This window comes from Diceros bicornis, unplaced genomic scaffold, assembly GCF_020826845.1.
Source record: "Diceros bicornis minor isolate mBicDic1 unplaced genomic scaffold, mDicBic1.mat.cur scaffold_298_ctg1, whole genome shotgun sequence".
Classification (NCBI taxonomy): domain Eukaryota; kingdom Metazoa; phylum Chordata; class Mammalia; order Perissodactyla; family Rhinocerotidae; genus Diceros; species Diceros bicornis.
Genome location: NW_026691171.1, coordinates 344,257 through 365,048, shown reverse-complemented (window position 1 = coordinate 365,048; position 20,792 = coordinate 344,257).

The window sequence follows — 20,792 nt, the reverse complement described above, 5'->3', positions numbered from 1 at the left end:
TTGCAGTGGCCCTGGCGTGACACCTGCCACCTCAGGCAGAGGGCCTCCCGCGTGCCCTCCATGGCGGGTTTCTCCCCGGAGCCGTGGCCTGGGCACTAGGAAGGCCGGGCCTCCCCGACTCCCGGGAGGAGGGGCTAGCCCACTTGCGCCCTGGCCCCCAAACCCTCTGGTGCCATCTGCCTGTCTCGGCACTTCTGACTCCACAGAGCCTTTCCTACATCTGGGCTGCCTGCCGTGGCAAAGTGCAGGCGTGGGGTGAGGCCATGGCTTTGTCTTTCCAGGAAAAAATGAGCCCCTGGCCGAAGCAGCAGGCCCAGGCAGAGCCTTGAGCTTGAAGCCCAGTAGGTCTGTGGCCCTCAGGGCCAGAGCCATGCTTTCAAGGCAGGGAAGCGGCCTGCAAGCTGAGTGGGAGTGGGGGAGGGGAGGGAGACAGCTGAAGCCGAGTCCAGAAGGGCGGCGATGGAAGAGCTGCAGCTGGGTCAGAGCCTGGAGGGAGGACGGGGCCTTCACTGAGGACCCCCCCGCCCCCCGAGGCCAGCCCTAGGCCCCGGCGGTCGCGCATGCGCCCTTGGCCTGTGCGGTGTGTGGGGGGTTGAACCCAAGCCCGCAGGGCTCCCGGAGCGGCCAGAGAAAGAAGGGCCCATGGAGAGGTAGGCGAGGTGGGCAGGGGGCGCCACCTTACTCTCCTCAGCTCCCTGAGGGAGAGAGAGAGAGACAGAGACAGAGAGAGAGATCCCTGACCTCTGAGTCTCTGCCTCCACCGCTGGCTGGTGCCAACTCACGCGCCATCCCACTTCCAGCCATCACCCCCACGCCTGCCCCGGGGCCAGCCCCACCACAGAGAGGCCGGTTGGTTCCTGCTCACCTCTGTGCCGTCCCTTCCCGACCTGACCCCAGTGCAGGGGATAAGCTTCAGACAAGTCTTTCCATGTCCCTCTGCATGACAATAGACTTCCTCCCCTCTCCCATTCCACAGGCCCACCCACCCGGGACATCCACCTTTGTCATTAGCTCAGGAGAGGATGCAAGATGAGAATCTCTGCTATTGTGTGGGGAGACTCAGTTTCCCGGGTTTCCCCCATGGACACATGTTCTTCAGCTGGGTCTGATTTTCTCCAGACAAGCTGTCTTGGGAAGGATTTGGCCAGCCCTAAGAACCTGAAGGGAAAGGGCGGAGGGGGGTTCTCTCTCTGCCCCCGACAGCCCCGAGCTGGGTCGGTCCCTCAGACCTGGCCAGGGGCAGCCCATCCCCCGGCGCCCTTCCCCGGGGCATCCAAGGGCAGGCTCGGCGCCAGCCCCACCCCGCTCGCCACTGCCCGACCATCGTCCTCCCTCGGGGGGCCTGGGCAGGACAGGGACCCGGCTGTGGGAGGCCTCCAGATCTCAGGCCTGGCACACCGTTTAGCAGGCTGCTTCCTCCTCTGACGGGGGCCCAGCACACGCCCCAGGAGACTTGGCAGCCGCCCCCAGGGCTCTAGCCTCTGGAACTCGTCCCCTTGGAAGGGGCCTGGCCCAGGTGCCAGGTTCGGCTGGTCGGCCAGCCTCCTTTGGAGAAAGCAGGCAAGCCGAGCCAGGCTTGCAGTGGCCCTGGCGTGACACCTGCCACCTCAGGCAGAGGGCCTCCCGCGTGCCCTCCATGGCGGGTTTCTCCCCGGAGCCGTGGCCTGGGCACTAGGAAGGCCGGGCCTCCCCGACTCCCGGGAGGAGGGGCTAGCCCAGTTGCGCCCTGGCCCCCAAACCCTCTGGTGCCATCTGCCTGTCTCGGCACTTCTGACTCCACAGAGCCTTTCCTACATCTGGGCTGCCTGCCGTGGCAAAGTGCAGGCGTGGGGTGAGGCCATGGCTTTGTCTTTCCAGGAAAAAATGAGCCCCTGGCCGAAGCAGCAGGCCCAGGCAGAGCCTTGAGCTTGAAGCCCAGTAGGTCTGTGGCCCTCAGGGCCAGAGCCATGCTTTCAAGGCAGGGAAGCGGCCTGCAAGCTGAGTGGGAGTGGGGGAGGGGAGGGAGACAGCTGAAGCTGAGTCCAGAAGGGCGGCGATGGAAGAGCTGCAGCTGGGTCAGAGCCTGGAGGGAGGGCGGGGCCTTCACTGAGGACCCCCCCGCCCCCCGAGGCCAGCCCTAGGCCCCGGCGGTCGCGCATGCGCCCTTGGCCTGTGCGGTGTGTGGGGGGTTGAACCCAAGCCCGCAGGGCTCCCGGAGCGGCCAGAGAAAGAAGGGCCCATGGAGAGGTAGGCGAGGTGGGCAGGGGGCGCCACCTTACTCTCCTCAGCTCCCTGAGGGAGAGAGAGAGAGACAGAGACAGAGAGAGAGATCCCTGACCTCTGAGTCTCTGCCTCCACCGCTGGCTGGTGCCAACTCACGCGCCATCCCACTTCCAGCCATCACCCCCACGCCTGCCCCGGGGCCAGCCCCACCACAGAGAGGCCGGTTGGTTCCTGCTCACCTCTGTGCCGTCCCTTCCCGACCTGACCCCAGTGCAGGGGATAAGCTTCAGACAAGTCTTTCCATGTCCCTCTGCATGACAATAGACTTCCTCCCCTCTCCCATTCCACAGGCCCACCCACCCGGGACATCCACCTTTGTCATTAGCTCAGGAGAGGATGCAAGATGAGAATCTCTGCTATTGTGTGGGGAGACTCAGTTTCCCGGGTTTCCCCCATGGACACATGTTCTTCAGCTGGGTCTGATTTTCTCCAGACAAGCTGTCTTGGGAAGGATTTGGCCAGCCCTAAGAACCTGAAGGGAAAGGGCGGAGGGGGGTTCTCTCTCTGCCCCCGACAGCCCCGAGCTGGGTCGGTCCCTCAGACCTGGCCAGGGGCAGCCCATCCCCCGGCGCCCTTCCCCGGGGCATCCAAGGGCAGGCTCGTTGCCAGCCCCACCACGCTCGCCACTGCCCGACCATCGTCCTCCCTCGGGGGGCCTGGGCAGGACAGGGACCCGGGTGTGGGAGGCCTCCAGATCTCAGGCCTGGCACACCGTTTAGCAGGCTGCTTCCTCCTCTGACGGGGGCCCAGCACACGCCCCAGGAGACTTGGCAGCCGCCCCCAGGGCTCTAGCCTCTGGAACTCGTCCCCTTGGAAGGGGCCTGGCCCAGGTGCCAGGTTCGGCTGGTCGGCCAGCCTCCTTTGGAGAAAGCAGGCAAGCCGAGCCAGGCTTGCAGTGGCCCTGGCGTGACACCTGCCACCTCAGGCAGAGGGCTTCCCGCGTGCCCTCCATGGCGGGTTTCTCCCCGGAGCCGTGGCCTGGGCACTAGGAAGGTCGGGCCTCCCCGACTCCCGGGAGGAGGGGCTAGCCCAGTTGCGCCCTGGCCCCCAAACCCTCTGGTGCCATCTGCCTGTCTCGGCACTTCTGACTCCACAGAGCCTTTCCTACATCTGGGCTGCCTGCCGTGGCAAAGCGCAGGCGTGGGCTGAGGCCATGGCTTTGTCTTTCCAGGAAAAAATGAGCCCCTGGCCGAAGCAGCAGGCCCAGGCAGAGCCTTGAGCTTGAAGCCCAGTAGGTCTGTGGCCCTCAGGGCCAGAGCCATGCTTTCAAGGCAGGGAAGCGGCCTGCAAGCTGAGTGGGAGTGGGGGAGGGGAGGGAGACAGCTGAAGCCGAGTCCAGAAGGGCGGCGATGGAAGAGCTGCAGCTGGGTCAGAGCCTGGAGGGAGGACGGGGCCTTCACTGAGGACCCCCCCGCCCCCCGAGGCCAGCCCTAGGCCCCGGCGGTCGCGCATGCGCCCTTGGCCTGTGCGGTGTGTGGGGGGTTGAACCCAAGCCCGCAGGGCTCCCGGAGCGGCCAGAGAAAGAAGGGCCCATGGAGAGGTAGGCGAGGTGGGCAGGGGGCGCCACCTTACTCTCCTCAGCTCCCTGAGGGAGAGAGAGAGAGACAGAGACAGAGAGAGAGATCCCTGACCTCTGAGTCTCTGCCTCCACCGCTGGCTGGTGCCAACTCACGCGCCATCCCACTTCCAGCCATCACCCCCACGCCTGCCCCGGGGCCAGCCCCACCACAGAGAGGCCGGTTGGTTCCTGCTCACCTCTGTGCCGTCCCTTCCCGACCTGACCCCAGTGCAGGGGATAAGCTTCAGACAAGTCTTTCCATGTCCCTCTGCATGACAATAGACTTCCTCCCCTCTCCCATTCCACAGGCCCACCCACCCGGGACATCCACCTTTGTCATTAGCTCAGGAGAGGATGCAAGATGAGAATCTCTGCTATTGTGTGGGGAGACTCAGTTTCCCGGGTTTCCCCCATGGACACATGTTCTTCAGCTGGGTCTGATTTTCTCCAGACAAGCTGTCTTGGGAAGGATTTGGCCAGCCCTAAGAACCTGAAGGGAAAGGGCGGAGGGGGGTTCTCTCTCTGCCCCCGACAGCCCCGAGCTGGGTCGGTCCCTCAGACCTGGCCAGGGGCAGCCCATCCCCCGGCGCCCTTCCCCGGGGCATCCAAGGGCAGGCTCGTTGCCAGCCCCACCCCGCTCGCCACTGCCCGACCATCGTCCTCCCTCGGGGGGCCTGGGCAGGACAGGGACCCGGCTGTGGGAGGCCTCCAGATCTCAGGCCTGGCACACCGTTTAGCAGGCTGCTTCCTCCTCTGACGGGGGCCCAGCACACGCCCCAGGAGACTTGGCAGCCGCCCCCAGGGCTCTAGCCTCTGGAACTCGTCCCCTTGGAAGGGGCCTGGCCCAGGTGCCAGGTTCGGCTGGTCGGCCAGCCTCCTTTGGAGAAAGCAGGCAAGCCGAGCCAGGCTTGCAGTGGCCCTGGCGTGACACCTGCCACCTCAGGCAGAGGGCCTCCCGCGTGCCCTCCATGGCGGGTTTCTCCCCGGAGCCCTGGCCTGGGCACTAGGAAGGCCGGGCCTCCCCGACTCCCGGGAGGAGGGGCTAGCCCACTTGCGCCCTGGCCCCCAAACCCTCTGGTGCCATCTGCCTGTCTCGGCACTTCTGACTCCACAGAGCCTTTCCTACATCTGGGCTGCCTGCCGTGGCAAAGTGCAGGCGTGGGGTGAGGCCATGGCTTTGTCTTTCCAGGAAAAAATGAGCCCCTGGCCGAAGCAGCAGGCCCAGGCAGAGCCTTGAGCTTGAAGCCCAGTAGGTCTGTGGCCCTCAGGGCCAGAGCCATGCTTTCAAGGCAGGGAAGCGGCCTGCAAGCTGAGTGGGAGTGGGGGAGGGGAGGGAGACAGCTGAAGCCGAGTCCAGAAGGGCGGCGATGGAAGAGCTGCAGCTGGGTCAGAGCCTGGAGGGAGGACGGGGCCTTCACTGAGGACCCCCCCGCCCCCCGAGGCCAGCCCTAGGCCCCGGCGGTCGCGCATGCGCCCTTGGCCTGTGCGGTGTGTGGGGGGTTGAACCCAAGCCCGCAGGGCTCCCGGAGCGGCCAGAGAAAGAAGGGCCCATGGAGAGGTAGGCGAGGTGGGCAGGGGGCGCCACCTTACTCTCCTCAGCTCCCTGAGGGAGAGAGAGAGAGACAGAGACAGAGAGAGAGATCCCTGACCTCTGAGTCTCTGCCTCCACCGCTGGCTGGTGCCAACTCACGCGCCATCCCACTTCCAGCCATCACCCCCACGCCTGCCCCGGGGACAGCCCCACCACAGAGAGGCCGGTTGGTTCCTGCTCACCTCTGTGCCGTCCCTTCCCGACCTGACCCCAGTGCAGGGGATAAGCTTCAGACAAGTCTTTCCATGTCCCTCTGCATGACAATAGACTTCCTCCCCTCTCCCATTCCACAGGCCCACCCACCCGGGACATCCACCTTTGTCATTAGCTCAGGAGAGGATGCAAGATGAGAATCTCTGCTATTGTGTGGGGAGACTCAGTTTCCCGGGTTTCCCCCATGGACACATGTTCTTCAGCTGGGTCTGATTTTCTCCAGACAAGCTGTCTTGGGAAGGATTTGGCCAGCCCTAAGAACCTGAAGGGAAAGGGCGGAGGGGGGTTCTCTCTCTGCCCCCGACAGCCCCGAGCTGGGTCGGTCCCTCAGACCTGGCCAGGGGCAGCCCATCCCCCGGCGCCCTTCCCCGGGGCATCCAAGGGCAGGCTTGGCGCCAGCCCCACCCCGCTCGCCACTTCCCGACCATCGTCCTCCCTCTGGGGGCCTGGGCAGGACAGGGACCCGGCTGTGGGAGGCCTCCAGATCTCAGGCCTGGCACACCGTTTAGCAGGCTGCTTCCTCCTCTGACGGGGGCCCAGCACACGCCCCAGGAGACTTGGCAGCCGCCCCCAGGGCTCTAGCCTCTGGAACTCGTCCCCTTGGAAGGGGCCTGGCCCAGGTGCCAGGATCGGCTGGTCGGCCAGCCTCCTTTGGAGAAAGCAGGCAAGCCGAGCCAGGCTTGCAGTGGCCCTGGCGTGACACCTGCCACCTCAGGCAGAGGGCCTCCCGCGTGCCCTCCATGGCGGGTTTCTCCCCGGAGCCCTGGCCTGGGCACTAGGAAGGCCGGGCCTCCCCGACTCCCGGGAGGAGGGGCTAGCCCACTTGCGCCCTGGCCCCCAAACCCTCTGGTCCCATCTGCCTGTCTCGGCACTTCTGACTCCACAGAGCCTTTCCTACATCTGGGCTGCCTGCCGTGGCAAAGTGCAGGCGTGGGGTGAGGCCATGGCTTTGTCTTTCCAGGAAAAAATGAGCCCCTGGCCGAAGCAGCAGGCCCAGGCAGAGCCTTGAGCTTGAAGCCCAGTAGGTCTGTGGCCCTCAGGGCCAGAGCCATGCTTTCAAGGCAGGGAAGCGGCCTGCAAGCTGAGTGGGAGTGGGGGAGGGGAGGGAGACAGCTGAAGCCGAGTCCAGAAGGGCGGCGATGGAAGAGCTGCAGCTGGGTCAGAGCCTGGAGGGAGGACGGGGCCTTCACTGAGGACCCCCCCGCCCCCCGAGGCCAGCCCTAGGCCCCGGCGGTCGCGCATGCGCCCTTGGCCTGTGCGGTGTGTGGGGGGTTGAACCCAAGCCCGCAGGGCTCCCGGAGCGGCCAGAGAAAGAAGGGCCCATGGAGAGGTAGGCGAGGTGGGCAGGGGGCGCCACCTTACTCTCCTCAGCTCCCTGAGGGAGAGAGAGAGAGACAGAGACAGAGAGAGAGATCCCTGACCTCTGAGTCTCTGCCTCCACCGCTGGCTGGTGCCAACTCACGCGCCATCCCACTTCCAGCCATCACCCCCACGCCTGCCCCGGGGCCAGCCCCACCACAGAGAGGCCGGTTGGTTCCTGCTCACCTCTGTGCCGTCCCTTCCCGACCTGACCCCAGTGCAGGGGATAAGCTTCAGACAAGTCTTTCCATGTCCCTCTGCATGACAATAGACTTCCTCCCCTCTCCCATTCCACAGGCCCACCCACCCGGGACATCCACCTTTGTCATTAGCTCAGGAGAGGATGCAAGATGAGAATCTCTGCTATTGTGTGGGGAGACTCAGTTTCCCGGGTTTCCCCCATGGACACATGTTCTTCAGCTGGGTCTGATTTTCTCCAGACAAGCTGTCTTGGGAAGGATTTGGCCAGCCCTAAGAACCTGAAGGGAAAGGGCGGAGGGGGGTTCTCTCTCTGCCCCCGACAGCCCCGAGCTGGGTCGGTCCCTCAGACCTGGCCAGGGGCAGCCCATCCCCCGGCGCCCTTCCCCGGGGCATCCAAGGGCAGGCTTGGCGCCAGCCCCACCCCGCTCGCCACTTCCCGACCATCGTCCTCCCTCGGGGGGCCTGGGCAGGACAGGGACCCGGCTGTGGGAGGCCTCCAGATCTCAGGCCTGGCACACCGTTTAGCAGGCTGCTTCCTCCTCTGACGGGGGCCCAGCACACGCCCCAGGAGACTTGGCAGCCGCCCCCAGGGCTCTAGCCTCTGGAACTCGTCCCCTTGGAAGGGGCCTGGCCCAGGTGCCAGGTTCGGCTGGTCGGCCAGCCTCCTTTGGAGAAAGCAGGCAAGCCGAGCCAGGCTTGCAGTGGCCCTGGCGTGACACCTGCCACCTCAGGCAGAGGGCCTCCCGCGTGCCCTCCATGGCGGGTTTCTCCCCGGAGCCGTGGCCTGGGCACTAGGAAGGCCGGGCCTCCCCGACTCCCGGGAGGAGGGGCTAGCCCAGTTGCGCCCTGGCCCCCAAACCCTCTGGTGCCATCTGCCTGTCTCGGCACTTCTGACTCCACAGAGCCTTTCCTACATCTGGGCTGCCTGCCGTGGCAAAGTGCAGGCGTGGGGTGAGGCCATGGCTTTGTCTTTCCAGGAAAAAATGAGCCCCTGGCCGAAGCAGCAGGCCCAGGCAGAGCCTTGAGCTTGAAGCCCAGTAGGTCTGTGGCCCTCAGGGCCAGAGCCATGCTTTCAAGGCAGGGAAGCGGCCTGCAAGCTGAGTGGGAGTGGGGGAGGGGAGGGAGACAGCTGAAGCTGAGTCCAGAAGGGCGGCGATGGAAGAGCTGCAGCTGGGTCAGAGCCTGGAGGGAGGGCGGGGCCTTCACTGAGGACCCCCCCGCCCCCCGAGGCCAGCCCTAGGCCCCGGCGGTCGCGCATGCGCCCTTGGCCTGTGCGGTGTGTGGGGGGTTGAACCCAAGCCCGCAGGGCTCCCGGAGCGGCCAGAGAAAGAAGGGCCCATGGAGAGGTAGGCGAGGTGGGCAGGGGGCGCCACCTTACTCTCCTCAGCTCCCTGAGGGAGAGAGAGAGAGACAGAGACAGAGAGAGAGATCCCTGACCTCTGAGTCTCTGCCTCCACCGCTGGCTGGTGCCAACTCACGCGCCATCCCACTTCCAGCCATCACCCCCACGCCTGCCCCGGGGCCAGCCCCACCACAGAGAGGCCGGTTGGTTCCTGCTCACCTCTGTGCCGTCCCTTCCCGACCTGACCCCAGTGCAGGGGATAAGCTTCAGACAAGTCTTTCCATGTCCCTCTGCATGACAATAGACTTCCTCCCCTCTCCCATTCCACAGGCCCACCCACCCGGGACATCCACCTTTGTCATTAGCTCAGGAGAGGATGCAAGATGAGAATCTCTACTATTGTGTGGGGAGACTCAGTTTCCCGGGTTTCCCCCATGGACACATGTTCTTCAGCTGGGTCTGATTTTCTCCAGACAAGCTGTCTTGGGAAGGATTTGGCCAGCCCTAAGAACCTGAAGGGAAAGGGCGGAGGGGGGTTCTCTCTCTGCCCCCGACAGCCCCGAGCTGGGTCGGTCCCTCAGACCTGGCCAGGGGCAGCCCATCCCCCGGCGCCCTTCCCCGGGGCATCCAAGGGCAGGCTCGTTGCCAGCCCCACCACGCTCGCCACTGCCCGACCATCGTCCTCCCTCGGGGGGCCTGGGCAGGACAGGGACCCGGGTGTGGGAGGCCTCCAGATCTCAGGCCTGGCACACCGTTTAGCAGGCTGCTTCCTCCTCTGACGGGGGCCCAGCACACGCCCCAGGAGACTTGGCAGCCGCCCCCAGGGCTCTAGCCTCTGGAACTCGTCCCCTTGGAAGGGGCCTGGCCCAGGTGCCAGGTTCGGCTGGTCGGCCAGCCTCCTTTGGAGAAAGCAGGCAAGCCGAGCCAGGCTTGCAGTGGCCCTGGCGTGACACCTGCCACCTCAGGCAGAGGGCTTCCCGCGTGCCCTCCATGGCGGGTTTCTCCCCGGAGCCGTGGCCTGGGCACTAGGAAGGTCGGGCCTCCCCGACTCCCGGGAGGAGGGGCTAGCCCAGTTGCGCCCTGGCCCCCAAACCCTCTGGTGCCATCTGCCTGTCTCGGCACTTCTGACTCCACAGAGCCTTTCCTACATCTGGGCTGCCTGCCGTGGCAAAGCGCAGGCGTGGGCTGAGGCCATGGCTTTGTCTTTCCAGGAAAAAATGAGCCCCTGGCCGAAGCAGCAGGCCCAGGCAGAGCCTTGAGCTTGAAGCCCAGTAGGTCTGTGGCCCTCAGGGCCAGAGCCATGCTTTCAAGGCAGGGAAGCGGCCTGCAAGCTGAGTGGGAGTGGGGGAGGGGAGGGAGACAGCTGAAGCCGAGTCCAGAAGGGCGGCGATGGAAGAGCTGCAGCTGGGTCAGAGCCTGGAGGGAGGACGGGGCCTTCACTGAGGACCCCCCCGCCCCCCGAGGCCAGCCCTAGGCCCCGGCGGTCGCGCATGCGCCCTTGGCCTGTGCGGTGTGTGGGGGGTTGAACCCAAGCCCGCAGGGCTCCCGGAGCGGCCAGAGAAAGAAGGGCCCATGGAGAGGTAGGCGAGGTGGGCAGGGGGCGCCACCTTACTCTCCTCAGCTCCCTGAGGGAGAGAGAGAGAGACAGAGACAGAGAGAGAGATCCCTGACCTCTGAGTCTCTGCCTCCACCGCTGGCTGGTGCCAACTCACGCGCCATCCCACTTCCAGCCATCACCCCCACGCCTGCCCCGGGGCCAGCCCCACCACAGAGAGGCCGGTTGGTTCCTGCTCACCTCTGTGCCGTCCCTTCCCGACCTGACCCCAGTGCAGGGGATAAGCTTCAGACAAGTCTTTCCATGTCCCTCTGCATGACAATAGACTTCCTCCCCTCTCCCATTCCACAGGCCCACCCACCCGGGACATCCACCTTTGTCATTAGCTCAGGAGAGGATGCAAGATGAGAATCTCTGCTATTGTGTGGGGAGACTCAGTTTCCCGGGTTTCCCCCATGGACACATGTTCTTCAGCTGGGTCTGATTTTCTCCAGACAAGCTGTCTTGGGAAGGATTTGGCCAGCCCTAAGAACCTGAAGGGAAAGGGCGGAGGGGGGTTCTCTCTCTGCCCCCGACAGCCCCGAGCTGGGTCGGTCCCTCAGACCTGGCCAGGGGCAGCCCATCCCCCGGCGCCCTTCCCCGGGGCATCCAAGGGCAGGCTCGTTGCCAGCCCCACCCCGCTCGCCACTGCCCGACCATCGTCCTCCCTCGGGGGGCCTGGGCAGGACAGGGACCCGGCTGTGGGAGGCCTCCAGATCTCAGGCCTGGCACACCGTTTAGCAGGCTGCTTCCTCCTCTGACGGGGGCCCAGCACACGCCCCAGGAGACTTGGCAGCCGCCCCCAGGGCTCTAGCCTCTGGAACTCGTCCCCTTGGAAGGGGCCTGGCCCAGGTGCCAGGTTCGGCTGGTCGGCCAGCCTCCTTTGGAGAAAGCAGGCAAGCCGAGCCAGGCTTGCAGTGGCCCTGGCGTGACACCTGCCACCTCAGGCAGAGGGCCTCCCGCGTGCCCTCCATGGCGGGTTTCTCCCCGGAGCCCTGGCCTGGGCACTAGGAAGGCCGGGCCTCCCCGACTCCCGGGAGGAGGGGCTAGCCCACTTGCGCCCTGGCCCCCAAACCCTCTGGTGCCATCTGCCTGTCTCGGCACTTCTGACTCCACAGAGCCTTTCCTACATCTGGGCTGCCTGCCGTGGCAAAGTGCAGGCGTGGGGTGAGGCCATGGCTTTGTCTTTCCAGGAAAAAATGAGCCCCTGGCCGAAGCAGCAGGCCCAGGCAGAGCCTTGAGCTTGAAGCCCAGTAGGTCTGTGGCCCTCAGGGCCAGAGCCATGCTTTCAAGGCAGGGAAGCGGCCTGCAAGCTGAGTGGGAGTGGGGGAGGGGAGGGAGACAGCTGAAGCCGAGTCCAGAAGGGCGGCGATGGAAGAGCTGCAGCTGGGTCAGAGCCTGGAGGGAGGACGGGGCCTTCACTGAGGACCCCCCCGCCCCCCGAGGCCAGCCCTAGGCCCCGGCGGTCGCGCATGCGCCCTTGGCCTGTGCGGTGTGTGGGGGGTTGAACCCAAGCCCGCAGGGCTCCCGGAGCGGCCAGAGAAAGAAGGGCCCATGGAGAGGTAGGCGAGGTGGGCAGGGGGCGCCACCTTACTCTCCTCAGCTCCCTGAGGGAGAGAGAGAGAGACAGAGACAGAGAGAGAGATCCCTGACCTCTGAGTCTCTGCCTCCACCGCTGGCTGGTGCCAACTCACGCGCCATCCCACTTCCAGCCATCACCCCCACGCCTGCCCCGGGGCCAGCCCCACCACAGAGAGGCCGGTTGGTTCCTGCTCACCTCTGTGCCGTCCCTTCCCGACCTGACCCCAGTGCAGGGGATAAGCTTCAGACAAGTCTTTCCATGTCCCTCTGCATGACAATAGACTTCCTCCCCTCTCCCATTCCACAGGCCCACCCACCCGGGACATCCACCTTTGTCATTAGCTCAGGAGAGGATGCAAGATGAGAATCTCTGCTATTGTGTGGGGAGACTCAGTTTCCCGGGTTTCCCCCATGGACACATGTTCTTCAGCTGGGTCTGATTTTCTCCAGACAAGCTGTCTTGGGAAGGATTTGGCCAGCCCTAAGAACCTGAAGGGAAAGGGCGGAGGGGGGTTCTCTCTCTGCCCCCGACAGCCCCGAGCTGGGTCGGTCCCTCAGACCTGGCCAGGGGCAGCCCATCCCCCGGCGCCCTTCCCCGGGGCATCCAAGGGCAGGCTCGTTGCCAGCCCCACCCCGCTCGCCACTGCCCGACCATCGTCCTCCCTCGGGGGGCCTGGGCAGGACAGGGACCCGGCTGTGGGAGGCCTCCAGATCTCAGGCCTGGCACACCGTTTAGCAGGCTGCTTCCTCCTCTGACGGGGGCCCAGCACACGCCCCAGGAGACTTGGCAGCCGCCCCCAGGGCTCTAGCCTCTGGAACTCGTCCCCTTGGAAGGGGCCTGGCCCAGGTGCCAGGTTCGGCTGGTCGGCCAGCCTCCTTTGGAGAAAGCAGGCAAGCCGAGCCAGGCTTGCAGTGGCCCTGGCGTGACACCTGCCACCTCAGGCAGAGGGCCTCCCGCGTGCCCTCCATGGCGGGTTTCTCCCCGGAGCCCTGGCCTGGGCACTAGGAAGGCCGGGCCTCCCCGACTCCCGGGAGGAGGGGCTAGCCCACTTGCGCCCTGGCCCCCAAACCCTCTGGTGCCATCTGCCTGTCTCGGCACTTCTGACTCCACAGAGCCTTTCCTACATCTGGGCTGCCTGCCGTGGCAAAGTGCAGGCGTGGGGTGAGGCCATGGCTTTGTCTTTCCAGGAAAAAATGAGCCCCTGGCCGAAGCAGCAGGCCCAGGCAGAGCCTTGAGCTTGAAGCCCAGTAGGTCTGTGGCCCTCAGGGCCAGAGCCATGCTTTCAAGGCAGGGAAGCGGCCTGCAAGCTGAGTGGGAGTGGGGGAGGGGAGGGAGACAGCTGAAGCCGAGTCCAGAAGGGCGGCGATGGAAGAGCTGCAGCTGGGTCAGAGCCTGGAGGGAGGACGGGGCCTTCACTGAGGACCCCCCCGCCCCCCGAGGCCAGCCCTAGGCCCCGGCGGTCGCGCATGCGCCCTTGGCCTGTGCGGTGTGTGGGGGGTTGAACCCAAGCCCGCAGGGCTCCCGGAGCGGCCAGAGAAAGAAGGGCCCATGGAGAGGTAGGCGAGGTGGGCAGGGGGCGCCACCTTACTCTCCTCAGCTCCCTGAGGGAGAGAGAGAGAGACAGAGACAGAGAGAGAGATCCCTGACCTCTGAGTCTCTGCCTCCACCGCTGGCTGGTGCCAACTCACGCGCCATCCCACTTCCAGCCATCACCCCCACGCCTGCCCCGGGGCCAGCCCCACCACAGAGAGGCCGGTTGGTTCCTGCTCACCTCTGTGCCGTCCCTTCCCGACCTGACCCCAGTGCAGGGGATAAGCTTCAGACAAGTCTTTCCATGTCCCTCTGCATGACAATAGACTTCCTCCCCTCTCCCATTCCACAGGCCCACCCACCCGGGACATCCACCTTTGTCATTAGCTCAGGAGAGGATGCAAGATGAGAATCTCTGCTATTGTGTGGGGAGACTCAGTTTCCCGGGTTTCCCCCATGGACACATGTTCTTCAGCTGGGTCTGATTTTCTCCAGACAAGCTGTCTTGGGAAGGATTTGGCCAGCCCTAAGAACCTGAAGGGAAAGGGCGGAGGGGGGTTCTCTCTCTGCCCCCGACAGCCCCGAGCTGGGTCGGTCCCTCAGACCTGGCCAGGGGCAGCCCATCCCCCGGCGCCCTTCCCCGGGGCATCCAAGGGCAGGCTCGTTGCCAGCCCCACCCCGCTCGCCACTGCCCGACCATCGTCCTCCCTCGGGGGGCCTGGGCAGGACAGGGACCCGGCTGTGGGAGGCCTCCAGATCTCAGGCCTGGCACACCGTTTAGCAGGCTGCTTCCTCCTCTGACGGGGGCCCAGCACACGCCCCAGGAGACTTGGCAGCCGCCCCCAGGGCTCTAGCCTCTGGAACTCGTCCCCTTGGAAGGGGCCTGGCCCAGGTGCCAGGTTCGGCTGGTCGGCCAGCCTCCTTTGGAGAAAGCAGGCAAGCCGAGCCAGGCTTGCAGTGGCCCTGGCGTGACACCTGCCACCTCAGGCAGAGGGCCTCCCGCGTGCCCTCCATGGCGGGTTTCTCCCCGGAGCCCTGGCCTGGGCACTAGGAAGGCCGGGCCTCCCCGACTCCCGGGAGGAGGGGCTAGCCCACTTGCGCCCTGGCCCCCAAACCCTCTGGTGCCATCTGCCTGTCTCGGCACTTCTGACTCCACAGAGCCTTTCCTACATCTGGGCTGCCTGCCGTGGCAAAGTGCAGGCGTGGGGTGAGGCCATGGCTTTGTCTTTCCAGGAAAAAATGAGCCCCTGGCCGAAGCAGCAGGCCCAGGCAGAGCCTTGAGCTTGAAGCCCAGTAGGTCTGTGGCCCTCAGGGCCAGAGCCATGCTTTCAAGGCAGGGAAGCGGCCTGCAAGCTGAGTGGGAGTGGGGGAGGGGAGGGAGACAGCTGAAGCCGAGTCCAGAAGGGCGGCGATGGAAGAGCTGCAGCTGGGTCAGAGCCTGGAGGGAGGACGGGGCCTTCACTGAGGACCCCCCCGCCCCCCGAGGCCAGCCCTAGGCCCCGGCGGTCGCGCATGCGCCCTTGGCCTGTGCGGTGTGTGGGGGGTTGAACCCAAGCCCGCAGGGCTCCCGGAGCGGCCAGAGAAAGAAGGGCCCATGGAGAGGTAGGCGAGGTGGGCAGGGGGCGCCACCTTACTCTCCTCAGCTCCCTGAGGGAGAGAGAGAGAGACAGAGACAGAGAGAGAGATCCCTGACCTCTGAGTCTCTGCCTCCACCGCTGGCTGGTGCCAACTCACGCGCCATCCCACTTCCAGCCATCACCCCCACGCCTGCCCCGGGGCCAGCCCCACCACAGAGAGGCCGGTTGGTTCCTGCTCACCTCTGTGCCGTCCCTTCCCGACCTGACCCCAGTGCAGGGGATAAGCTTCAGACAAGTCTTTCCATGTCCCTCTGCATGACAATAGACTTCCTCCCCTCTCCCATTCCACAGGCCCACCCACCCGGGACATCCACCTTTGTCATTAGCTCAGGAGAGGATGCAAGATGAGAATCTCTGCTATTGTGTGGGGAGACTCAGTTTCCCGGGTTTCCCCCATGGACACATGTTCTTCAGCTGGGTCTGATTTTCTCCAGACAAGCTGTCTTGGGAAGGATTTGGCCAGCCCTAAGAACCTGAAGGGAAAGGGCGGAGGGGGGTTCTCTCTCTGCCCCCGACAGCCCCGAGCTGGGTCGGTCCCTCAGACCTGGCCAGGGGCAGCCCATCCCCCGGCGCCCTTCCCCGGGGCATCCAAGGGCAGGCTCGTTGCCAGCCCCACCCCGCTCGCCACTGCCCGACCATCGTCCTCCCTCGGGGGGCCTGGGCAGGACAGGGACCCGGCTGTGGGAGGCCTCCAGATCTCAGGCCTGGCACACCGTTTAGCAGGCTGCTTCCTCCTCTGACGGGGGCCCAGCACACGCCCCAGGAGACTTGGCAGCCGCCCCCAGGGCTCTAGCCTCTGGAACTCGTCCCCTTGGAAGGGGCCTGGCCCAGGTGCCAGGTTCGGCTGGTCGGCCAGCCTCCTTTGGAGAAAGCAGGCAAGCCGAGCCAGGCTTGCAGTGGCCCTGGCGTGACACCTGCCACCTCAGGCAGAGGGCCTCCCGCGTGCCCTCCATGGCGGGTTTCTCCCCGGAGCCCTGGCCTGGGCACTAGGAAGGCCGGGCCTCCCCGACTCCCGGGAGGAGGGGCTAGCCCACTTGCGCCCTGGCCCCCAAACCCTCTGGTGCCATCTGCCTGTCTCGGCACTTCTGACTCCACAGAGCCTTTCCTACATCTGGGCTGCCTGCCGTGGCAAAGTGCAGGCGTGGGGTGAGGCCATGGCTTTGTCTTTCCAGGAAAAAATGAGCCCCTGGCCGAAGCAGCAGGCCCAGGCAGAGCCTTGAGCTTGAAGCCCAGTAGGTCTGTGGCCCTCAGGGCCAGAGCCATGCTTTCAAGGCAGGGAAGCGGCCTGCAAGCTGAGTGGGAGTGGGGGAGGGGAGGGAGACAGCTGAAGCCGAGTCCAGAAGGGCGGCGATGGAAGAGCTGCAGCTGGGTCAGAGCCTGGAGGGAGGACGGGGCCTTCACTGAGGACCCCCCCGCCCCCCGAGGCCAGCCCTAGGCCCCGGCGGTCGCGCATGCGCCCTTGGCCTGTGCGGTGTGTGGGGGGTTGAACCCAAGCCCGCAGGGCTCCCGGAGCGGCCAGAGAAAGAAGGGCCCATGGAGAGGTAGGCGAGGTGGGCAGGGGGCGCCACCTTACTCTCCTCAGCTCCCTGAGGGAGAGAGAGAGAGACAGAGACAGAGAGAGAGATCCCTGACCTCTGAGTCTCTGCCTCCACCGCTGGCTGGTGCCAACTCACGCGCCATCCCACTTCCAGCCATCACCCCCACGCCTGCCCCGGGGCCAGCCCCACCACAGAGAGGCCGGTTGGTTCCTGCTCACCTCTGTGCCGTCCCTTCCCGACCTGACCCCAGTGCAGGGGATAAGCTTCAGACAAGTCTTTCCATGTCCCTCTGCATGACAATAGACTTCCTCCCCTCTCCCATTCCACAGGCCCACCCACCCGGGACATCCACCTTTGTCATTAGCTCAGGAGAGGATGCAAGATGAGAATCTCTGCTATTGTGTGGGGAGACTCAGTTTCCCGGGTTTCCCCCATGGACACATGTTCTTCAGCTGGGTCTGATTTTCTCCAGACAAGCTGTCTTGGGAAGGATTTGGCCAGCCCTAAGAACCTGAAGGGAAAGGGCGGAGGGGGGTTCTCTCTCTGCCCCCGACAGCCCCGAGCTGGGTCGGTCCCTCAGACCTGGCCAGGGGCAGCCCATCCCCCGGCGCCCTTCCCCGGGGCATCCAAGGGCAGGCTTGGCGCCAGCCCCACCCCGCTCGCCACTTCCCGACCATCCTCCTCCCTCTGGGGGCCTGGGCAGGACAGGGACCCGGCTGTGGGAGGCCTCCAGATCTCAGGCCTGGCACACCGTTTAGCAGGCTGCTTCCTCCTCTGACGGGGGCCCAGCACACGCCCCAGGAGACTTGGCAGCCGCCCCCAGGGCTCTAGCCTCTGGAACTCGTCCCCTTGGAAGGGGCCTGGCCCAGGTGCCAGGTTCGGCTGGTCGGCCAGCCTCCTTTGGAGAAAGCAGGCAAGCCGAGCCAGGCTTGCAGTGGCCCTGGCGTGACACCTGCCACCTCAGGCAGAGGGCCTCCCGCGTGCCCTCCATGGCGGGTTTCTCCCCGGAGCCCTGGCCTGGGCACTAGGAAGGCCGGGCCTCCCCGACTCCCGGGAGGAGGGGCTAGCCCACTTGCGCCCTGGCCCCCAAACCCTCTGGTCCCATCTGCCTGTCTCGGCACTTCTGACTCCACAGAGCCTTTCCTACATCTGGGCTGCCTGCCGTGGCAAAGTGCAGGCGTGGGGTGAGGCCATGGCTTTGTCTTTCCAGGAAAAAATGAGCCCCTGGCCGAAGCAGCAGGCCCAGGCAGAGCCTTGAGCTTGAAGCCCAGTAGGTCTGTGGCCCTCAGGGCCAGAGCCATGCTTTCAAGGCAGGGAAGCGGCCTGCAAGCTGAGTGGGAGTGGGGGAGGGGAGGGAGACAGCTGAAGCCGAGTCCAGAAGGGCGGCGATGGAAGAGCTGCAGCTGGGTCAGAGCCTGGAGGGAGGACGGGGCCTTCACTGAGGACCCCCCCGCCCCCCGAGGCCAGCCCTAGGCCCCGGCGGTCGCGCATGCGCCCTTGGCCTGTGCGGTGTGTGGGGGGTTGAACCCAAGCCCGCAGGGCTCCCGGAGCGGCCAGAGAAAGAAGGGCCCATGGAGAGGTAGGCGAGGTGGGCAGGGGGCGCCACCTTACTCTCCTCAGCTCCCTGAGGGAGAGAGAGAGAGACAGAGACAGAGAGAGAGATCCCTGACCTCTGAGTCTCTGCCTCCACCGCTGGCTGGTGCCAACTCACGCGCCATCCCACTTCCAGCCATCACCCCCACGCCTGCCCCGGGGCCAGCCCCACCACAGAGAGGCCGGTTGGTTCCTGCTCACCTCTGTGCCGTCCCTTCCCGACCTGACCCCAGTGCAGGGGATAAGCTTCAGACAAGTCTTTCCATGTCCCTCTGCATGACAATAGACTTCCTCCCCTCTCCCATTCCACAGGCCCACCCACCCGGGACATCCACCTTTGTCATTAGCTCAGGAGAGGATGCAAGATGAGAATCTCTGCTATTGTGTGGGGAGACTCAGTTTCCCGGGTTTCCCCCATGGACACATGTTCTTCAGCTGGGTCTGATTTTCTCCAGACAAGCTGTCTTGGGAAGGATTTGGCCAGCCCTAAGAACCTGAAGGGAAAGGGCGGAGGGGGGTTCTCTCTCTGCCCCCGACAGCCCCGAGCTGGGTCGGTCCCTCAGACCTGGCCAGGGGCAGCCCATCCCCCGGCGCCCTTCCCCGGGGCATCCAAGGGCAGGCTCGTTGCCAGCCCCACCCCGCTCGCCACTGCCCGACCATCGTCCTCCCTCGGGGGGCCTGGGCAGGACAGGGACCCGGCTGTGGGAGGCCTCCAGATCTCAGGCCTGGCACACCGTTTAGCAGGCTGCTTCCTCCTCTGACGGGGGCCCAGCACACGCCCCACGAGACTTGGCAGCCGCCCCCAGGGCTCTAGCCTCTGGAACTCGTCCCCTTGGAAGGGGCCTGGCCCAGGTGCCAGGTTCGGCTGGTCGGCCAGCCTCCTTTGGAGAAAGCAGGCAAGCCGAGCCAGGCTTGCAGTGGCCCTGGCGTGACACCTGCCACCTCAGGCAGAGGGCTTCCCGCGTGCCCTCCATGGCGGGTTTCTCCCCGGAGCCGTGGCCTGGGCACTAGGAAGGTCGGGCCTCCCCGACTCCCGGGAGGAGGGGCTAGCCCAGTTGCGCCCTGGCCCCCAAAACCTCTGGTGCCATCTGCCTGTCTCGGCACTTCTGACTCCACAGAGCCTTTCCTACATCTGGGCTGCCTGCCGTGGCAAAGCGCAGGCGTGGGCTGAGGCCATGGCTTTGTCTTTCCAGGAAAAAATGAGCCCCTGGCCGAAGCAGCAGGCCCAGGCAGAGCCTTGAGCTTGAAGCCCAGTAGGTCTGTGGCCCTCAGGGCCAGAGCCATGCTTTCAAGGCAGGGAAGCGGCCTGCAAGCTGAGTGGGAGTGGGGGAGGGGAGGGAGACAGCTGAAGCCGAGTCCAGAAGGGCGGCGATGGAAGAGCTGCAGCTGGGTCAGAGCCTGGAGGGAGGGCGGGGCCTTCACTGAGGACCCCCCCGCCCCCCGAGGCCAGCCCTAGGCCCCGGCGGTCGCGCATGCGCCCTTGGCCTGTGCGGTGTGTGGGGGGTTGAACCCAAGCCCGCAGGGCTCCCGGAGCGGCCAGAGAAAGAAGGGCCCATGGAGAGGTAGGCGAGGTGGGCAGGGGGCGCCACCTTACTCTCCTCAGCTCCCTGAGGGAGAGAGAGAGAGACAGAGACAGAGAGAGAGATCCCTGACCTCTGAGTCTCTGCCTCCACCGCTGGCTGGTGCCAACTCACGCGCCATCCCACTTCCAGCCATCACCCCCACGCCTGCCCCGGGGCCAGCCCCACCACAGAGAGGCCGGTTGGTTCCTGCTCACCTCTGTGCCGTCCCTTCCCGACCTGACCCCAGTGCAGGGGATAAGCTTCAGACAAGTCTTTCCATGTCCCTCTGCATGACAATAGACTTCCTCCCCTCTCCCATTCCACAGGCCCACCCACCCGGGACATCCACCTTTGTCATTAGCTCAGGAGAGGATGCAAGATGAGAATCTCTGCTATTGTGTGGGGAGACTCAGTTTCCCGGGTTTCCCCCATGGACACATGTTCTTCAGCTGGGTCTGATTTTCTCCAGACAAGCTGTCTTGGGAAGGATTTGGCCAGCCCTAAGAACCTGAAGGGAAAGGGCGGAGGGGGGTTCTCTCTCTGCCCCCGACAGCCCCGAGCTGGGTCGGTCCCTCAGACCTGGCCAGGGGCAGCCCATCCCCCGGCGCCCTTCCCCTGGGCATCCAAGGGCAGGCTTGGCGCCAGCCCCACCCCGCTCGCCACTGCCCGACCATCGTCCTCCCTCGGGGGGCCTGGGCAGGACAGGGACCCGGCTGTGGGAGGCCTCCAGATCTCAGGCCTGGCACACCGTTTAGCAGGCTGCTTCCTCCTCTGACGGGGGCCCAGCACACGCCCCAGGAGACTTGGCAGCCGCCCCCAGGGCTCTAGCCTCTGGAACTCGTCCCCTTGGAAGTGACCTGGCCCAGGTGCCAGGTTCGGCTGGTCGGCCAGCCTCCTTTGGAGAAAGCAGGCAAGCCGAGCCAGGCTTGCAGTGGCCCTGGCGTGACACCTGCCACCTCAGGCAGAGGGCTTCCCGCGTGCCCTCATGGCGGGTTTCTCCCCGGAGCCGTGGCCTGGGCACTAGGAAGGCCCAGCCTTCTTGACTCCCGGGAGGAGGGGCTAGCCCAGTTGCGCCCTGGCCCCCAAACCCTCTGGTGCCATCTGCCTGTCTCGGCACTTCTGACTCCACAGAGCCTTTCCTACATCTGGGCTGCCTGCCGTGGCAAAGTGCAGGCGTGGGGTGAGGCCATGGCTTTGTCTTTCCAGGAAAAAAGGAGCCCCTGGCCGAAG